Source organism: Pristis pectinata, chromosome 8 (genome assembly GCF_009764475.1).
Source record: "Pristis pectinata isolate sPriPec2 chromosome 8, sPriPec2.1.pri, whole genome shotgun sequence".
Lineage (NCBI taxonomy): Eukaryota > Metazoa > Chordata > Chondrichthyes > Rhinopristiformes > Pristidae > Pristis > Pristis pectinata.
In genome coordinates this window covers 16,893,639-16,914,671 of record NC_067412.1, presented here as the reverse complement: position 1 = coordinate 16,914,671, position 21,033 = coordinate 16,893,639, and positions in this window count along the sequence as shown.

Genomic DNA, 21,033 nt, shown 5'->3' with positions numbered 1-21,033 from the left:
CAGCTTCAGGTTCTTCAGAGTAATATTGCTATTTAACCCTTGAGCTGATACACTGTTCAAAAGCAAATGTGTCCTTTCTTTCATAAGTTACATTCTCCAATGGGGCTTTCCTTTCACTGATGCCGTAAAAGTAGGGAGGGATTTCTCCTACATTGAGTAGCGATCTGGAAATTCTATGGCAAGCAGGTACTTATTGTGCAGTCGACGAAGTCCTTGCTTTCCCTCCCGCATCCTCTGTGCCTACTAACACACAGAAATGACTGGACATGCACAGTTGCAGTCAATAGTGTGCACTGCCATGTCTGGACACTGCTACCATGAATTTCATTGATTCATGGGTTGGCCAGGGGGGATGGCACTGTCCTCTCAAGCAGAACAGTCTTTAGAAGACATTTGAGGCTCACTTTGTTGTAATTTACAGAGAACCTGCCTGAACAGGTTCTGTCCATGAAAACTGGGAACTGGCTTTAGTAGGTGCACTTTAAGTAAAACATCTTACAAAACAGGTTAAAACAGGTTTAAGGTGAGAGGAGAAATATTTAAAGGATATCTGAGGGGCAGGTTTTTCACACAGTGTGTGGCAGGTATATGGAACAAGCTGTCAGAGAAGTTGGTAGAGGCAGGTGCAGTCACAGCATTTAAAAAATCATTCAGACAAGAAAATGGATAGGAAAAGAATAGAGCAATATGGACCAAATGCAGAAAAATGGAATTGGCATAGACAGGCATCTTGGTCAGCATAGGTGAGTTGGGATGAAGGGCTTGTTTCCGTGCTGCAGGACTCTGTGACTCCATGACTCTCCCTTAAGCACCCCAACCCTCCACTCCAGAAGCCAAATGCAACCCACATACTGCTCCCAGTAAGCAGCCATGATCCCAGCCACTCTACCAACAACAAATCATAGCCCAGATCCTCTCCCAGAAGCCTATCATGATCGGATCCCTCTCTCAGCAGCCAATTGTTTTCCAAGCTCACAATCACAATCCAACCCAGCTCCCAGCAGCCAATCATGATTGAATTTTTCTGAGCATTCAGTAGTTAACCAACCATAATGTTTTGATGACCCTCAAGGGCCTAATTCCCTACTGAATTCCCAACTTCCACCCTATTTCCCACCCTGCTCACCCAATGGTGGTCAGCGGGGTGAAAGTTGATGTGAAGGAGTGGAATGATTTAGTGACTAAAGAGATGATGGTGCAAGGTATAAGGAGTCAGGGGGTTTCAGCTTCTGTTGTGACCCTGAGCAGCAGTCAGCCCCAGCTTCCACTGCCAGTGAACATCGGTGCAGATATAGGTCTACAATAACTGGGGTCCCCATCCAGATTCTGGTGCAGCATCTGGCAAGGGGAAGTACCACACCGTGGATGGTTGGCCAGGTGTCAATAACCCACTGTTGATGGGTTAATCAGATCCAGGCACAGGCTGTGGGACCTGCAGTTGGTGGAGGGTAAACTGGGGTCATGTAAGTTGTGGTAACTCAGCCTTATCCTGGAAATGTCAAATGTCTCCTTTACCATCTGTTCTCTGCAGTAAATGACTGACATATGTCTTGACCAATATAATATAACAAGAGATCAATTTTGTAACATTTTTGCCTGATAAATAGCCGTCGCTATTGGTGCAGACCAATCGTTAATTTCCGAGGCAGTTTAATTTGCATTTGTCTTAGCTTTGAATGGCATTTTAATTGGCTGGGTTGTTCTGGGATATTCATCATTTTAGTACAGCTTCTATAGAGGGGATTTTAATGCTCACTTAATAGAAACAAGATGGAAAGGGTTAAAACCAGAATGACCATTTACTGCTCAGTATCCATCTTGAAACCAGTCTCTTGAGGCTCGTCCTTCTAGCTGGAGCCTCATTAATTTTTGCCAGTGTAGGTTCTTGCTATGGCTATTTTCTTGCCTTACCATGAGGAACATTGACCCAAATGCAGTGGAGATCCCATCGACTAGCAGAATGCCCAGCAGGTCCATTTAAAGGATGTCTGGCTCATCAAAATGCACTCTGCCTCCCAGACAGTGTGCACATATGTTTTGCTCACTGACTGCCCAGGAATTAAATTACCAGCTTAGAATTAAAGTCATTTTAGCCCATCCTGCCCAATGGGAAAGCAAGATTGAATTGACAACTCATTTTATACTCTACCCATTTTAACTCCACATTATCTACAGTGGGCTGTAGAGATGGTTAGAAACTGAGCATGCAGTCTTGTCCGTCGGTGTCAGGACAGATGGGCCACACCAGTCAGATACAACCTGGAGTCATTGGTAGTTAATGACTATTACTCCTACTCTCACCATCTTACTTATCTCTCCACTGTTATTCGTTTAAAAATCCTTCCCACAAACTGAATAGGGGCACTTTCTCCAGGCTCACAAAGAATTCACAGAACCACTTGCTCAAGCTCAGCACAAATCAGGGAACCAATGCAACCGTGGCAACCCCCCTGCCCTCAGCAGCATAGAATCAAAACCTGTGACACAGCTGACCCATGTTGAAATTTGTGCCAAAATATACTGGTCTAGGACCCACAACTAGGGCTCCAAGCCTTGCATGGCAACGTATCTAAAGTTGTCATCACATGGTTTTTCTTCCTACCCTGCCCAGTCAAACAACCCTTGCTTCCCCCACTTACAACATTTTCAAAATTAACAAACATGAGTGCTCAAAATTAATGGAAGAAAACACTTTACTATTGCCCACCTGATTTTCATCCTGGGATGCTTGCTACATTGCCCAAGAGGATTATTTCTTACTCTTGGAGAGCCTTTGACAATCCTAGAGAACTGGCAACCCTATACACCACTGTGCACAGAGCAGCAACAAAATAAATATCACGCAGCATAAGTATTCAGTTTATAACTCACAAATCTTTAAATCCATAATGAGCATGTACAAATATGTGACGTATGCAACACTTTTTTAAATAATTTATTTTGCTTGTACAAAAAACATGCATTGCTTAGTTGTGGCTTGAAATGAACATCTGCCTAGAAAATGAATAAAGATTTTACTTGGAGTAAATTGTGTTAGCAATCATATCTAAGTGAAATTGATCCAAATGAAAACATGGACCGGACACTTCCGATTATCATCCGTGTTAGCCCATTCGATATTTATCCAGTGTCAGAGACACTCCTAGTGACGTCAATCATGAAATACACGTTTCAACTGCTAGCAACATAAATTGGAGCTCCTGGGCATGGAAAATGACATGGTATTGAACAGAATAAAGGGGAGAAAATGTGCTGTGTACTTCATGTAAAGGGTCACAATGCAGCTTTTCACAAGGCAGAAGATCTCACGAGATTCTATTCATTAACTTCCAAGGTGCTCAATCTGTGCCTAATTTAACAGCACATGCTTTTTGAAGAATGTACCCATCAGGAAAGTCATGTTACGTTTAGTTCAGTGAGCATTCTGCAGATATCACAGCTTTGGGACTGGGTGATGCAGATGACTCTGGGAGGCTACCTCTGTCAGTGGGGAAGGAGGCACAGAAATACACAATTGTGCAGAGAGTCTTCCCTGCACCCTTCCTCTCTCTTTGGCAGTCTGTGTGTTGCTAGCACTTGGTCACCATGAGGACTGTGCATTTCAGGGTGGACAACCTCAGTGCTGCTCAGCAAAATGGTGGAAGCCGCAGTACTATGATGCCACTCCCATTGGGACTTGCACTATTCACAATTCAGATCATCCTTTTGGGACAGTAATATTACCACATACTTGTTTTTAAACAACTTTGTGACATTTTGAGGCGGGCCCAATTTGGCACTAAAGTCAGAGTTATATAACACGGAAACAAGCCCTTCAGCCCATTATGTGCATCCCACCTATTGTACCTATCTAGACTAATCATATTTTACCTGCATTAATTCCATAGCCTTCTATGCATTGGCGATACGAGTACTTGTCTAGGTGATTTTTCAATGTCATGGGAGTATCTACCTCCACCACCTTTTCAAGCAGCACATTCCAGACTCCAGTCACCCTCTGGGGCAAAATAATCATAGAACATAGAAGAGTACAGCACAGGAACAGGCCCTTTTATCCACTGTCTCTATGCTGACCATTATGCCAACCAAGGCTATTCCTGTCTACCTGCACATGTGTTCCAGGCCCTTACCACTCTCTGTCATAAAGCCTCTGTTGTAAATCTCCATTAAACTCTCCCCCTCTTACCTTAAAGCTATGCCCTCTAGTATTTGACATTTCCAACCTGGGAAAAAGACTCTGACTATCTGGCCTATCGCCTCTCATTAATTTATATACTCCTATCAGGTCGCCCCTCAGCCTTCGATGCTCCAGAGAAAACAAGTTTGTCCAACCTCTCCTTCCTATATTACATTCAGCAATATTTTAGCACATCCAAAAAAGGTGCAATTCAATTTCAGGCAACGTTAACCAAACAGAAGTCTGCAGGATTGCATCAATGTTTGCAGAAGGAATGGTCCTCCAGGTACTGTTGATTCTTTCTTTCTGTCCTTCCCTTTACTAATTACTAACTTGGTGATGTTTCCAGCATGTACCTTAGACTCGACTGAAGATATTTTCCAATATTTCTGTATCCCAAATGTTGTTGAAACAATTGGTGATCTGGTTAAGAAAAAGAGAGAGGTGTATAGCAGGTATAGGCAACTAGGAACAAATGAGGTACTTGAAGAGTATAGAAAAAGTAAGAAAATACTAAAAAAGGAAATCAGGAAGGCAGAAAGAAGACATGAGGTTGCTTTGGCAGATAATGTGAAGGTAAACCCGAAGGGTTTCTACAAGTATATGAAGAGTAAAAGGATAGTAAGGGACAAAATTGGTCCCTTAGAAGATCAGAGTGGTCGTCTATGTGTGGAGCCTCAGGAGATGGGGGAGATCTTAAACAGTTCTTTTGCCTCAGTATTTACTCAGGAAACTGGCATAGTGGATATGGAAGGAAGGGAAACAGGCAATAGTGTCATGGAACATATAGAGATTAAAGCGGAGGAGGTGCTTCCTGCTTTACAGCGAATAAAGGTAGATAAATCCCCCGGGCCTGATAAGATATTTCCTCAGACATTGAGAGAGACTAGTGTAGAAATTGCAGGGGCCCTGGCAGATATATTTAAAATGTCCTTAGCCACGGGTGTGGTGCCAGAGGATTGGAGGGTAGCTCATGTAGTTCCGTTGTTTAAAAAAGGATCTAAAAGTAAGCCAGGTAATTGCAGGCCAGTGAGCCTGACATCAGTAGTGGGTAAATTATTGGAAGGTGTTCTGACAGATCGGATATACAAGTATTTGAATAGCCAAGGGCTGATTAGGGATAGTCAGCATGGCTTTGTGCATGGTAGGTCGTGTTTAACGAATCTTGTAGAGTTTTTCGAGGAGGTTACAAAGAAAGTAGATGAAGGAAAGGCTGTGGATGTTGTCTACATGGACTTTAGTAAGGCCTTTGACAAGGTCCCACATGGGGGGTTAGTTCAGAAGGTTCAGACACTAGGTATCCATGGAAAGGTTGTAAACTGGATTCGAAATTGGCTGTGTGGGAGAAGACAGAGAGTGGTAATGGATGATTGTTTCTCAGACTGAAGGCCTGTGACTAGTGGTGTGCCTCAGGGATCTGTGCTGGGGCCATTGTTGTTTGTTGTCTATATCAATGATCTAGATGATAATGTGGTAAATTGGATCAGCAAGTTTGCTGATGATACTAAGATTGGAGGCATAGTGGACAGTGAGGAAGGCCTTCAAAGCTTGCAGAGGGATCTGAACCAACTGGAAGAATGGGCCAGAAAATGGCAGATGGAATTTAATGCAGACAAGTGTGAGGTGTTGCATTTTGGAAGGACAAATCAAGGGAGGACATACACAGTAAATGGTAGGGCTCTGAGGAGTGCAGAGGAACAAAGGGATCTGGGAGTTCAGATATATAATTCCCTGAAAGTGGCGTCACAGGTAGACAGGGTTGTAAAGAAGGCATTTGGCATCCTGGCATTCTTAAATCAAAGTATTGAGTATAGGAGTTGGGATGTTATGGTGAGGTTGTATAAGACATTGGTGAGGCCAAATTTGGAGTATTGTGTGCAGTTCTGGTCACCTAACTATAGGAAGGATATTTGTAAGATTGAAAGAGTGCAGAGGAGATTTACTAGAATGTTGCTGGGTCTTCAGGAGTTGAGTTACAGGGAAAGACTGAACAGGTTGGGACTTTATCCCTTGGAGCGCAGAAGAATGAGGGGAGATTTGATAGAGGTTTACAAAATTATGAGGGGTATAGACAGAGTTAATGCAAGTAGGCTCTTTCCACCTAGATTAGGAGAGATAAGTATGAGAGGACACGGCTTTAGGGTGAAAGGGGAAAAGTTTAGGGGGAACATTAGGGGGAACTTCTTCACTCAAAGAGTGGTGGGAGTATGGAACGGGCTGCCATCTGATGTAGTAAATGTGGGCTCACTCCTGTGTTTTAAGAATAAATTGGATAGATACATGAACAGGAGAGGTCTAGAGGGTTATGGACTGGGCGCAGGTAAATGGGACTAGCAGAATACCGTTTCGGCACAGACTAGAAGGGCCAAATGGCCTGTTTTCTGTGCTGTAGTGTTCTATGGTTCTAATTATCGGATTTTCTATTGCCAGCACTGTCAGCCATTAAGTTATAGTCGGGCCTCTTTGCAAAGAGAGTCAATTGAAAGAATGGAGGAAATTTAATGAGAGAAACTGCAGCTCTTCTCAATAAAAGCAAAGTTACTTCTCCAGAAAAAATGTAATGAGTAGAGGGAGGTCACATACAAATTCTGTGCAGAATGTCAACTTCAGTCACTTGCCGCTATAAAGTCTGCAGGCTTGATTGCCAGGGCTTTTGCCCAATTATTTCACTCTGGCATGGAATGGCATTGTCACTGTATACAACCTGCAATTATAGTTACCTCAAGAATTTCTCCACAATGAATAATGCTCACTCCTATGATGGCTGAGAAAGGGACAGCAATCGAGACTTGCATAATTTGCGTGCAGGTGCGTACATTTCACAGAATGAACTTGCCCATACTTGCTGAATGTGTCAAGAGTTTATGAAAGTTCATTGGATTGTTCTCCTCTCTGATTGTGGGAGTATCTGTCTGTGACCCATTGTATAATTCATTTCTTCCATCAGACTAAAACCAATAGGTTGTAAATCAGAGAAAACTTACTGTTTTCCAAATAATTCCTTGGACAAAACCACCCATTTTCAGTCAAATCATGGGGTTAATATCCAGTGCATCTATGGCCTTTATCACAGTAATCCCCATGATCATCAGGTGTTTCAGAATCCTTTGTTACGCCATCTCCGATCCAGAAGAAATGAATGGAGATTCTTCAGTTTATATTGATGCTGAAATGTTTAAGTGAAAATAAACCGTGAGGCCTTACTGATTTAATGTGACAATGGGTTTGAAGTGCATTGCAGTGAATAAATTTGAAAATAAAAAAATATATACTTGTCAAAATCTGTACTGAATTGTAGGGATTAAGCTTCTTCCAGGCAAGACTTCTTATGAGCTAAAGTAGTCATTTTATGACAGATTGGCGGTAATGAAGAGACCTCTTACTGTGCTCTAATGAACTTCTTCCCTTTTTTTTCTTTTGTGCCTGTTCTCAAGAATGAATAGAACCATATGTTAATGGGGAAAGTAAATGGTTTATTTTATAAATATCCTCAACCTAGCCCAGAATCTGACACTGTCAACAGGAAGACATATCTGTCAGTGGGAAAAGGGAGTGATTGATGTCTTTCAAGAAGTTATGTTACAGTTATGTACTGAACAGATGTCCTAAATGGAGCAGAACATTTCATCTGATATAGACCGCCCCTTCCCATATTGCAGTAGGTGAGTATCTCACCAAAGGTCCTTTTTAATAGAGCAGCATGAAACATATAAGCAATATATATAAAAATCTACAAACTTGTGGCAATAAACAATATTGTTTGCATAATTGGATTCACAATGGACCACTATTTGCTATGTCTCAGGTGCAGAAACTTGTCTTGTGTGGCATTCAAAGCATTGCTGTAAAGTGTGACTTCTCAAGTGGGCTAATGCTCTGACATCTGTCAGGTGTAAATATATTTCCACAAATAACACTTGTCCAGATGCAAGGATCTTTTTTTTATTGGTATTGGTTTATTATTGTCACATGTACTGAGCTACAGTGCAAAGATCTTGTTTGCATTAGTACATTGTACACTGAGGTAGTAAAAAGAAAAACAGAATGCAGAATATAGTGTGTTTACAGAGAAAGTGCAGTGCAGGTCGACAAATAAAGTGCAAGGTAAATTGGGAGATCTAAAATAATTCATCTTTTAGCAAGTAAGAGGTCCGTTCAAGTGTCTGAATACAGCGGGATAGAAGCTGTCCTTTAGCCTGGTGGTACATGCTCTCAAGCATTTGTATCTTCTGCCCAATGGGAGAGGGGAGAAGAGAGAATGACTTGGGTGGCAGGGGTCCTCGATTATGTTGGCTGCTTTCCTGAGGCAGTGAGAAGTAGACAGAGTCAGTGGAGAGAAGGTTGGTTTGCATGATGGACTGGGCTGTGTTCATAACTCTCTACAATATCTTGCAGTCCTTGGCAGAACAGTTGCCATATCACACTGTGGTGCATCTGGATAGGATGCTTTCTATGGTGCATCTGTAAAAATTGGTAAGAGTCCTTAGGGACATGCTGATTTTCCTTAGCCTTCTGAGGAAGGAGAGGCACTGGTGTATTTTCTTGGCCATAGCATCCACGTGGCTGGACCAGGACTAGGAACTTTACGATCTCAACCTTATTATTATTGCTGGGTTTTCCTGTGTACTTGTGGGCTCAAATTCTAGTTACTTTTTAATCCACTGAGAGAAAACTACAACTGGATGTTAGAAGTTGCCAAAAATCAATTGGCTTATGTAGTTACACACCTGTTGGAATGAGAGTTAAATACAGGCGTGCAGCCATTGTAGCAACTTCCTCATGGCCTGCCCATCTTGCCCTGAGAACTGCATGCGTACACTTTGGGCCTAATTTAACTGTTGCTGCTGAGTTGCAGACGCCAAACAGGCAGCTTGCCACTCTGGGAGTGGAGCATTTGGGTATATTCCTCACAGAACTGGCCAATCACCTGCCTAGCTCTAAAGTGGGACTGGGGTTGTGGCAATCTTCTATGGAAGGAGACTTCAAATCCCTAGCCCCACAAAAGTAAAAAAATGTAAAAAAAATTGGCTTTGTTTTTGAGTGTTTCCAGTGGTCAAATGAACTTCAGAACTGGGGCCCTACAAGCAGCCAAGAATAAGACCGATATATGTAAGGAGGCTGATGCCTGACTTGCACAAGTTCCCTAAACCTTAGAGTTAATATGGTGCATAGCACACATCCAGTCCACACCAGGCACCACAGGCAATGGTGCAAAATTCAGAGACCTGGAACCCATTTTACCTTTCCAAAGTATGACCAAAATTTGGATTTCTTCCTTGAGGATTTAAAAGGCATTTTTCATTTTTCAGTATCACCCAGCATTTATTGCCCATCCCAAATTGCCCTTGATCTAAGAAGTTTGTTAAACCATTTCAAAGGACACTTGGCATGGGTCTGAAGTTACAAATAGGCCACATGGGTAAAGGTGAAAGATTTCCTTCGCTGAAGAGAATTACTGAACCAGATTGTTTTTTATGTCAATGTGGTAAATTTCTCTGTCATTAGTACTAGGACTTCTTGTTGTTGCTTTATCCAAATTCCGGTTTATCAACTGAATGTAAATTCCAGAGTTGCTGCCATGGGACCTGAAGTAAGATCACCAGCGTGTTAGTCCTGGCCTCTCATATAAAATAAAAACAGAAAATGCTTGAGATACTCAGTAGGTCAGTCAGCATCTGTGGAGAGATCAATAGAATTAACATTTCCACTTGAGCTAGAGAAATGAGAAACAAACACGGTTTTAGTTGCAGAGAGGAAGAGGAGCAGAAAAAAGCAATGTCTGTGACATGGTGGTGACCAAACTTATCCAGGTAACCCAATTGCTTGTGGTGCTGCCTAAGAGAGGAGAATGAATGCTAGTTAATCACAGCTGAACTCTCTGTAGGATCACTAATGTTAGATGAATAAGGGCAGTTAGAAAGAAAACAACATACTGGAACAATGAAATGTAGATTACTGGTCAGGATTACTAGTCCAATTAATTTCTGGAGAGTGAAAGGGTTATGCTTCATGGTCAGACAATATTTTTCATATGTTTTACATTAACACAAGAAATGATGCAAATGTTATCATTTTCCTTGAAATCAAGTATAAATTATTGTTTATTGAAATTGTATTGCACATTCATGTTATTTAGATTGAATTTAACCACAATGGCCCAAATCTAATGATTCAGATCAGTAGATCCATTCATACCTGCTTGTTTTAAGCACTTACCAAATGGATTCTTAGGAGTCTGAAAAGTACGTGCATACAAATATACAAAAATACAGAATAAGAACAGAAAATGCTGGAAATGCTTTGCAGGTCAGGCTGCATCTGTGGAAAGAGAAACAGAGTTAATATTTCATGTCGAAGGCCCTTCATGCAGATTAGGAACAGGCATGGGTCACTCTGCCCCTCAGACCCGCTCTGCCATTCAGTGAGATCGAGACTGATCAGATTGTAAGTACCACTCTGCATTCCCATCTACCTGCAGTAATATTTCATCCCCTTGCTGAGCAAGAATTATTGTACTTTTGCCTTAAAAATATTCAAATACTCTGATTGCACCACCCTTTAAAGGAGAGAGTTCCAAATATTTACAACACCCTGAGGAAAAAAGGTCACCTCATTTCTGACTTAATTGAGTGATGTCTCATGTTTAAGCAGTGATCTTCATTCTACATTCTCCCATGAAAGAAAACATCCCCTCCTGTCAATACCCCTCAAAACCTAATATGTTTCATTACCTAATAAGCCTAAAACCTAATAAGTCCTCTCTCCCACTTCTAAACTCCAGATCTAGCCTGAACATAAAACAAACTGCCATTCAAGATAGAAGTCTGGTAAGCCTTTTCAGAACTCATTGCAACACATTAACATCCGTTCTTAAATAAGGACACAACTGCTATACAGAATCGTCCAGATGTAGTTCACTAATATCTTGTATAACTGAAGCAAAGCCACACTACATTTGCATTCAATGGGTAGCCTTCCACCAGAATTAAGTCCTGGCCCTGAGACACCTTCACTTTACTGGTGGACTCCTCATGGAGCCCTTTAGTGCAGACATCTGCAGATTCCTAATTTGCATGCAAGGAAATATGCCTGCAACAGTTTAAATCTGGTGCAAATGCAGTCGCCCTATTGAAATCAATGGAAAGAAACCTCTATCACAGTAGACTTTTTACTTGAATTATGTCAGAAAGTTTTAATGTAATTGTTTTAAGTGTTCATGAGTGCTTTTAGTGTTTTCATTTTTAAATGGTACTTTTTATGTTATTTTTATTATTTGAACATCAAAGAAATTAACAAACTTTCATTTTCTATGACAGCTTTGACAAGGAGTGAGTCTGGGGTGGAGCCTCACCAGCTATCAATCCCAGCACAGCACAATGCAGCCAGCCAGTTATGCCGGGGAGTCTCCATGCTGAATTAGTGTCAGAGTTTAGAATCAGAAATATGGAAAGAGTAAAATGGAGGCTGTCTTTTCATTCAGACCAGCCACAAGCCAAGGAGTATCTATTCACCATGTATTACATGCTGATTGTATAATGTGCTAAGAGAAAGCGCGATTGAATCTCTCTCTGATCATTTCTCATGATGATGAGGTGAGATTCCTGAATTAGTATCCATTGCTGTGTTCCCCCCAATCTCACACACATCCTACCATTATTCCATTCAGGGCCCCTCCTGGACTCCTCTGCAGTTAATAGCTTCTGAAGTGATGTGGGCAGAGTGCCTCCAGTCCACTTGATGGTTTCCACCCAAGTCCTTTTTAGTCCTCGTTTCTTTCCAGGTCAGGTCAGGCTGGTTCTTCCTGCTCCCTTATATCCGTAAACACACGACCTGTATCTAGCCAATGGGTTAACTAACCTGGCAACTTCCAAAAATGGGTTGTGAAGTTCACGTTGGAAGAAATGTCATCAGAGAACAAGGGAACTGGACAGCATCTTGTCAATGGCAACCATGTCATTTGACTCAGACAGGAGATGCTTTTTTTTTGCTCTGCAATGTTACATAGAATGATTAAACAGTAAGAATGTATAGTGATTTTTATACCAATAACAGCCACACAAGAGAAGCCTGCATGTAAGAGATATGTTAAATAGTAATAAAAACAGAAAATGCTGGAAACACTCAGCAGGTCATACAACATCTTTGGAAAGAGAAACAGTTAACAATTCAGGTTTGGGATCCTTCAGCTGAACTGTTCTCTTCCACAGATGCTGTCTAATCTGCTGGGTGTTTACAGTATTTTCTGTTTTTATTTCAGATTTCCAGCATCAGTTTATTTTAATTTTCATTTAATGTTAAAGTGACTGGTTTATACTTGTGTAACATGATGATAGTCCACATACAATGTTACATAACATACCTGAATGATTCCCAAAACACAGTTTTGGAAGAGATTGAAGCACACAGTGATGTTCTTCATTCCCTAGCCAGGCATACAGAAAATTGTTTAGTAGGTGTAAGTCTATTAGAGGATGTGGAGTGATCAGTGATCAGAGGATGTGGAGTGTAGACCACACTGCATTAACTTCAGCTGTCACATTGGAGCTGGTACATTGAGGAGCTGTGATCTGACCAGTATGTGTCCAGCAGCAATGTTGGATGTCAGTTTGCAGTTCAGCAGTAATATGTTTCAACTGCTGAATTTAATGCCATCTTAAACCCTGAAACATAAGGTTGCAGCCAATTCTGGGGCATTCACACTCATTTATGGTATGAAATTCAACCTCTCAAGACAGCTTCTCATTTGATGATATTCTTGCACAGTGTGGTGATGTTTGCTGGAGCTCTTTATTTCAATAATCATGACCTTCTGTGGGGCTGATTGTGCAGTTATGAAGGAGTGGGAGTGCACAGGAAAAGGTGTGAAATTAATTGAGTAAATAAAATCTTTGTGTGGTAAGAAACAAAATATGTTTCACAGAGGAATCATAAGAACATAGAAGTGCTGAAGTTAAGCATGCAAGTAATCAAAATAGAGTTATGTATGACACAAATGAATAGTCCTATTTTTTAAAATTAATCAGATCAAAATCCATCTTGCCTAGTAGAGTAAGCTTATGGTTAAGTCAGTAGTGTTGCTTTACTAATATCTGACACCTGAATATTATTCAATGCAGAAAGAGGCCCTTTGGTCCATACGGCATGTGAAAGACCCATCCAATTTGTCCTACTCCTCTGCTCTGATCCCACAATTCCTTTTCAGTTATGTGTCCATCTTTGAAAGTTATGACTGTACCTCCATCCATTGCAACTTGCAGTGTAAAAGAAAGTGCTTCCTATCCCCTCTGTTCTATTGGCAGTCATCTTAAAATATATCTGTCTCAAATCAAATGCAAGCATCAGGTCTTAGACATTAGAAATACTGCCTGACTTTAAATGTATGAGGAATAAAATCCCTGAAGGAATCCTTTATCTATTCAGGCTTATCCCCAATCTCCCTTTAAAAAGTATGTTCCATTTATGAGATATCATAGAACCTTTTGCCTCCAAATCTTGCAATCTCACCAGCAGCTGAAAAAGACACTCCCTCCAGAGATGTCACTGCAAATAAGTCAGTTATTTGCGAACAAGGTGTCTTTTTTAATGTAATTGCCAAGACAGTTCTTGTGTATATCTATTACTGCTATTCAATCACATTCTCATGAAATATGCAAACCTCTTCAAGGCAAAATGAAATAACAGTAAGTTTCTGGTCACTTACGTCAGCTGCCCAGTCTATTTCCAGTACACAAATTAAGGAGACTTCATCATCGTGAAAAGAAACATTGCAAGACAGAATTTCAAGAGTGAGTTGTCAATTATGCGGCTTCCTTGAAATTGCATTATTTTACAAGCATATTTGGAAGGTTCTAATTTGATTGCAAGCTTGAAATTTCTCAAGACATTATTAAAGTTGAAGGAATGAATTCTATTACCACCACTATTTGAATTCTTCTAAAGTTACCACTTCTAAGAATCATATTTTGTTTACAGTTTATTTGAGGGTTATTTAATACCAGAGTGAATTGCCTGTGGTGTTACTCACAGTCACTTGATCACTGTGTGTTGTTTTTATGTAAAATGGTAATGTGTTTTTTGTAGGAGTCTCTCCACAGAGCCATCTATTGGCCAGATCCTAAGACTCAGCAGTGACTACTGATATAAAGCAGGCTGAATTTATAGCAATTCATGCTGATAGCATAACATGATTTAAAACCATAACAACAACTACGATTTGTGGACAGGGCATATGAGATATTGCAGGATTTTGACTCATATATATGCTTCCATCATTTCTGAATGCACTAATTCACAAAATCACAATTGATAGCAGTATTATGTACTGCTCGGTTTTTTTTCACCTATTTTAAATACACTGAATAAATGACAATTGAACTTTATGTGATTCTTGCATTTGTGTTCATTACAAAGGCATTGAAGAATAGCAAAAGTTGTACAGTAACCTTAAATAGAAACATTTCTGACCATTGGCATCCATTTTAGTGATGCTCATGGAATACTTGCAAATATTTGTACTCTCGGCAGCACTTAGATGTTTTATTTGAAAAGCAGTCTGTTGCCATAGTGATATGTGGATTTCTGATGTGGCTGACTCCAGGAAGGTTTGACTCCTTTAAAGCTCTCTCTGCATAAAATCATCTTATTTTAACTATTTGCTAGAGGTTTTGATTTTAAAATTTCTCACAGATATCTGTAGCAGTGTTGATAGAAAACACAGGACCTGGGGCACAGGTTCTGATACGCACTGTATTTCTGACAGTGTTATAGTCCTTATTGCAAAACAGCAAATTTATAGAATCAATATATCATGTAACTGATATGAAATAAAATATATTGAAAGATCAGGGCTTTGTGAATATATTTGCAGTAATATTCACTGATAACTTCATATATCTTATTTATAGTACAGGTGATCTTTTATTCTTCATTCCTTTTCTCAATTATTTACATTTTCTCTTCTGCTGATATTTGGCAGCATTTCCTGAAGCCCAAGGTCCTGGTAGAATCTTGTGCTCACTAGGAAATGATTGAAAATCTGCAGTTGTTTCCCCCATTATTTTCAGTTGAAAGGTGGGAAATTGCTGCCAGTGTCCGTTTTATGTTTCATGTTGAAGATGTGCAAAACACCATTGGTGGTTAAAAGGCCTGGGAATGCTTCATCCAATAACTGTGGTTGAGAAATCAGCTGCAGAACCGTGGTGAAAGATCAGCACCCTGGAGAGAAGGCCATTTACTGCAGTCTAAACCTGAATGAATTTCAGCCATCATATGTAAGATTAACACCAAAGTGTCTCATAAACAATACCCTTCAGAACCACCCTCTCTACTTTGAAATTTTAGTTGTAAAAGTTAATCTATCCAAATGATAACAATTGAAATTGGGTGGTTTATTTTACATACATGCTCTGTAGAAGTCCTTTTGAAAACGTTGATAGAAAATACAGGACCTGGGGCATAGGTTTTGATAGATACTGCAGTTCTGACAGTGTTACAGCTCTGAGAGCAATACACCATTTCACTGAATCAATATATCACATAATGATGTGAAATAAAACTGTATTAAAGATAAGGGGTTTGTAAGTATGTTTGCAGTAATATTCACTGATAACTGTAATTCTTTGCAATCAAAGGTTCAACAAAGGGGGGAATTTTTGGACTACAGTGTGGTATGAATTTACAGTCAATAAGATGCTTCTAAATATGTATGTTTTATTAATCAACCTTACTCTTTGGATGTGTTGATCCAATAGTGATGTCTTCTGCCTTTCTCAGCATGATAATCAGAATAAATATAAATGTCAACTCAATACAGAGAAGCACAAATACTTCAAATGCCTTAGCCACCAATATCCACATAGACGCCCTACCAATAAAGGTGATTATTGCCTATCAGTGAGAATACTCAAGAAGATTTAAAATTGCTGCTGAGTTTGTTTAAAATCGGTATGATAAAGATAAATTGATATTTATGCTTCTTCTCTTCCCAGACTCTGCAGATATTGTCTCATTCCTGAATTTTTTCCTTTGCTCAACCTTTGCCCAGCCACCCAGGACTTTTGATTAAGCATCATGTCTTGGTCATTGCTTTGTCATTGTTATTCTTCTGCCTCATTCAAGTTTCTACTTGATATTCTTAGTCCATCCACCTCTTCTGGGCTGGAGTTCTACCATTTGCCCTGTCCCATTGTGTATTTCACACCTGAAAGTCCAGGACCTCTCTTTGTACCTTTCATTCTGGACAGCATTACCTGACTTACACTAGCCTGCTGGGCAAAGAGCAGCAGCAACCAGGAAGCCTTTTAAATAAGGTGGCCATGCTATTAACATTAAATAACCATTCAATGGTCATTTGGCTGATCTTAGTTCTATCTTTTGCCTTTGCTGTAATTGCCATAATAACTTACATTTATTTAACAGCTTTAATATGGTAAAATGTCTGAAGGCACTTCATAGAAGTATTAGCAAACAAAATTTGACTCCAATCTATATAAGGAGATGTTAGCATGGGAGATGAAAAGCCTTGACGAACAGGTAGGTTTTAATTACTGCAGCACAGGAGGATGCCATTCAGCTCATCAGGTCCACACTAGCTCCTAGCAGACCAATCTGATCAGTCCTTTCCCCAGTAACCATATAACTTATTCTGTTCCAAATTCTCAACCTCCCCTTGGTTCTTTTTGTCTCTTGCCTACACTGAGAGGTAATTAACCTAGCAGCAAAACTTCAGGATGTGGGAAAAAACTAGAGCACCCAAGGGAAACTCATATGGTCACAGGGAGAATGTTTCAGGATGAGACTTGCCATATCCTTCAGACTGTTTTTAAACAGAGCGTGGGACAGATGTCAGAAGGGTTTGAAAATGTTCTTGAAGACAATCTGAGCAGAGACACTTGGTGGTGAATATGAAGAACTGGGCCACAGTTCCATCCTATTCACTCCATTACCTAGTCTGCCCACAAAACAGACATTAATTCAAAGGAAAACCCTGCCTCATGTGTTCTTAAGATAATTTTAGTAACGTGGCTTGGATCCAGATGGTGCAAATTGTTAGCTTTTCAAGGCGCTTTAATTAAGGCTCTGTATTTTCTACAAACTGTAATTTTATGCAGCTTGTATTTTCTTTCACATTAGAGGCTAATATTACAAAGAGTTGCTCCTCAGGAGGCAAAAATATCTGAATAAAATCTGATTCTGCCTGAGGTCTTGTAGATAACACAATGCAATTACAATTCCTTGGGTTGAATGATAATGGCAGGATGGGCAAACTCAAGAATCTCTTGTTTCTAGTGAGGTATCTCAAAAAGTAGATTAGATATTTCAAAGATACATGGTTCTGTGTTTAATGATAATGAATGGAGGGATAGGCTTAGTAAACCTTACAGTAGATAATAGCTTAGTCTACTCAACCAGTCTCTGATCAAGGAGTATTGAAGATCTGAGTTCAAATATCTAGTGGATGAGCCATTGAGGGACAGTGAACTCTAGAACGTTATTCAGAAAAGCCCACAATGCACTATATCTTAGGGTGCAGTCGTGTATATCTATTAGCTATTAAGCAAACTGCTACCTTAAGATTAATCAGTTTCTTACTACCATATAACATGGTTTCTTTCGGTACATTGTTTATTTTGTGCTTATAGTTCAGTTATGTGGTAGATAGTCTTCAACTTGGTCTAAGTGGTGATTGAAGAATAGTGATACTCAGAGGTGGAGAACAGTTCAGAAGAACTACAGAACATTATACCAGCAATGAAGATGGGATGTATAGAAGTCCCAGGCTTAGAAAATAAGACTGAGTGAGTTTGCAAATTTGCAAAAGGGAAGCAAAACACAAAACATCCCTCAAAACTAAAACAAGATTGGTACGTGGAGTAAAGGAGCTCAAAACAAGATAGCAGAAACAGTACAAATGGAATATATCGGACAACTCAAGGAATATGTTAAAGCCCAGGAAGCATGTTAGATTTATTTGGAGTGATTGGAGAAGTTCTTTGAGGTGGACAACTTTGCAGAGTACATGGACAAAAATGCTGAAGAACAAAATGTAGTGATCTGTGAAAGGAAAATAAAAGATATTTTTAATAGAGACACTTGCTCCAACACATATATGACACCAGCAAATTTGTTGGTACCACAGACTATAATAGACATCCCATCTGATGAAATTATTGCAAAACTAAAAGTGCACTATAACCCAGCATTCTCCAAAATATTTCAGAGTTACAAGTTTGGTAATTGTAACAATGGTTTTGTTATTATGCTATTTTAGTACATTTCATATTTTAGAGGACTCTATATATTTCCTCTTTAAGATTATGTATTGTTCTGTGTTTGCTCTGTATCTTTGGCATGATAATAAAGAATGCAACCATTTGTTCTACATCATGTACTGTGAATTTGTCCAATTAATCAGATACATCGAACATGTACATACCTGTAGCAGTTTACACTGGCAATACGGATGAAAAAACTGGACATGGCTCATGCGATCTTCATTTTTTCTTCCCCAAAGGAAAATGTGACTCTGTAGGTTTGAAGGAACAATGAGGGGATTTGGAGTCACCAATGGTATAAGAAAACACCCCTGTTACACTATGGTAGTGAAGAATTATTACAATGATAACTACGAAAGGAAAAGCCTACACTGATTGTGGATTTCACTCCACGGTATGAGGCAGTTTGTTTTATCACACAAGGTTAAAAAGAAAACAAAAAAAATCAATATTGCATGTGTATGAGATAACACTGCAAAATGTAAATTTTCTGTTATGGTGTTAAAATGCTGAACATTGAATTTTGCATATCAAAGCAACTTTGATGGAAATTCCTTGAAAGGGATATCAAACTGTCCAGGCTTCTTGAGTTACCAAGATCATTGTTACTTTCAGAGAATAGAGCAGTTGAGGTAGAAAGACCAAAGGTCCTATGGTGAATAGGATTAGAAAAGAAAGTAAACAGGAGGGCAGAATTTTTCACTCAAAAACATCAATAGAAAAAAATCAATACCGTCATCAAGATAGGCAGAATTCAAAATGGTGCATTTATTGTGTTAGTGACTATCCTCACAAAGCAGACATCATGGTAAGCGGAAGCAGTGTAAGTCGTGCAGAAAGTTTGCATGTTTGTCCTTCAGCAGACCTTGTGCATCAGAACTCATCGGGACAGGTAGCACATGTTGAATCAACAACAATCCTGATGAGTAAAACAAAACTGCCTATGCAGAATAAATGAGAAAATGTTCGAAGTATTCAACAGGCCAGACAGTGTCAGCAGAAGGAGAATCAGAGCTGATGTTTCAGATCGTTCACTAGGAAATTAGGAGCTAGGAAAAGTTCGAACTATTCCTATTCTGATGAAAAGTCAGCGACCTGAAATATTAACTTTGTTTTTTCTCTCCATAGATGCTGACTGCTGAGTGTTAACAACATTTTCTGTTGTATTAACAACTCTGATGATCACAAGTGAACATTTGTTATTGACCACACTCGTCAGAGCACTCAGCGCAGGGTGGAAATGAACATTAGCAATTCGTGAATCAATATATTGGTTGATACAGACACACTGTCAACATGATGAGTAACCAACAACATTCACTATCATTCAAGTCTAATTCCAGATGGAAATGCTGGGTTATTTTCTTACAGCAGTACTGCACCTCTGACAGTTCTGGGAACATTTTCATTGCAAATGATGTTCAAATCCAAGAGTGTTAACATGACATTTTATGTAATCTCAGGTGATTGTGGTACTCTTCTCAGTTCTGACATAGTGTCATGTCTTCACACTGTAGACAGTACATATGCAGTGCCTACAAATGACCCCCACCACTTGTGAAAAAAATCACGGAATAATATTTGCTATGAGCAAGAATACAGTGTCCAGTTGAGGCTGCAGCAAAATAAAATATTGTTTTATTCCATCCACACAAATCATAGAAGATGCATCCTCTAGAGACGTTGCACATACTCTGCAAGATTTGCACAAATTTCGTTCTGAACTCATGAATGCAGCTACTTAAGTTCTTGGGCTAAAAAGTCATCTTACTGTCTTACCACACTTGCTAACAGAATGCACTACAGACATTGCTTATACAGGTCATCAGAGAAACATGAAAACTAAATAATTGTAAATGAAAAAGGTATGGTTCTCAGAAGTAGATCGTTTGGCTGAACATAAAACAGGAAATGTCCACTGTGTCAAGGAACCATGATGTCAAATTTACAAGAACTGATACAAACGAGTTATCCAAAGAGCCATGGTTTAACATTGGTGTTGATTTGGCAGATCTGTGTTCTGGTGACTATTTGCCTGTGATTGTAATCAACAACAGTAGATTCCTTATTACAGAAATTGTCCATTCACCTTCTGTGAAAACTCCCACTCCATAGCTTGATCATGACTTGACACTGTCCTGACTAGGTTGCGTCATGGTCTGGTATGGCTATTCAAATGCGCAGGAATGTAAGGGGCTGCAGGGAGTAGTGGATTCAGCCCAGTACATCACAGGCACATTGGTAGTATCTACATGAGGTGCTGCTTCAAGAAGGCAATGTCTATCATCAAAGGTCCACACCATCCAGGCCATGCCATCTTCTTGCCTCCTTCTTCAGGCAGGAGGTACAGAAACCTGAAGTCTCACATCACCAGGTTCAAGAACAGCTAATTCCCTTCAACCATTTGGCTCTTGAACCAACCTGCACAACCATAATCACTATCTCAGTATAGCAACACTATGACCACTTTGCACTATGATGGACTTTGTTTTTGTGTTGTTCTAATTGTGTTCTTTCTTGTAAAAATTGTGTATAATTTGTGATTAATTAATTTTTTGTTAATGTTGTGTATCTGATGCTATG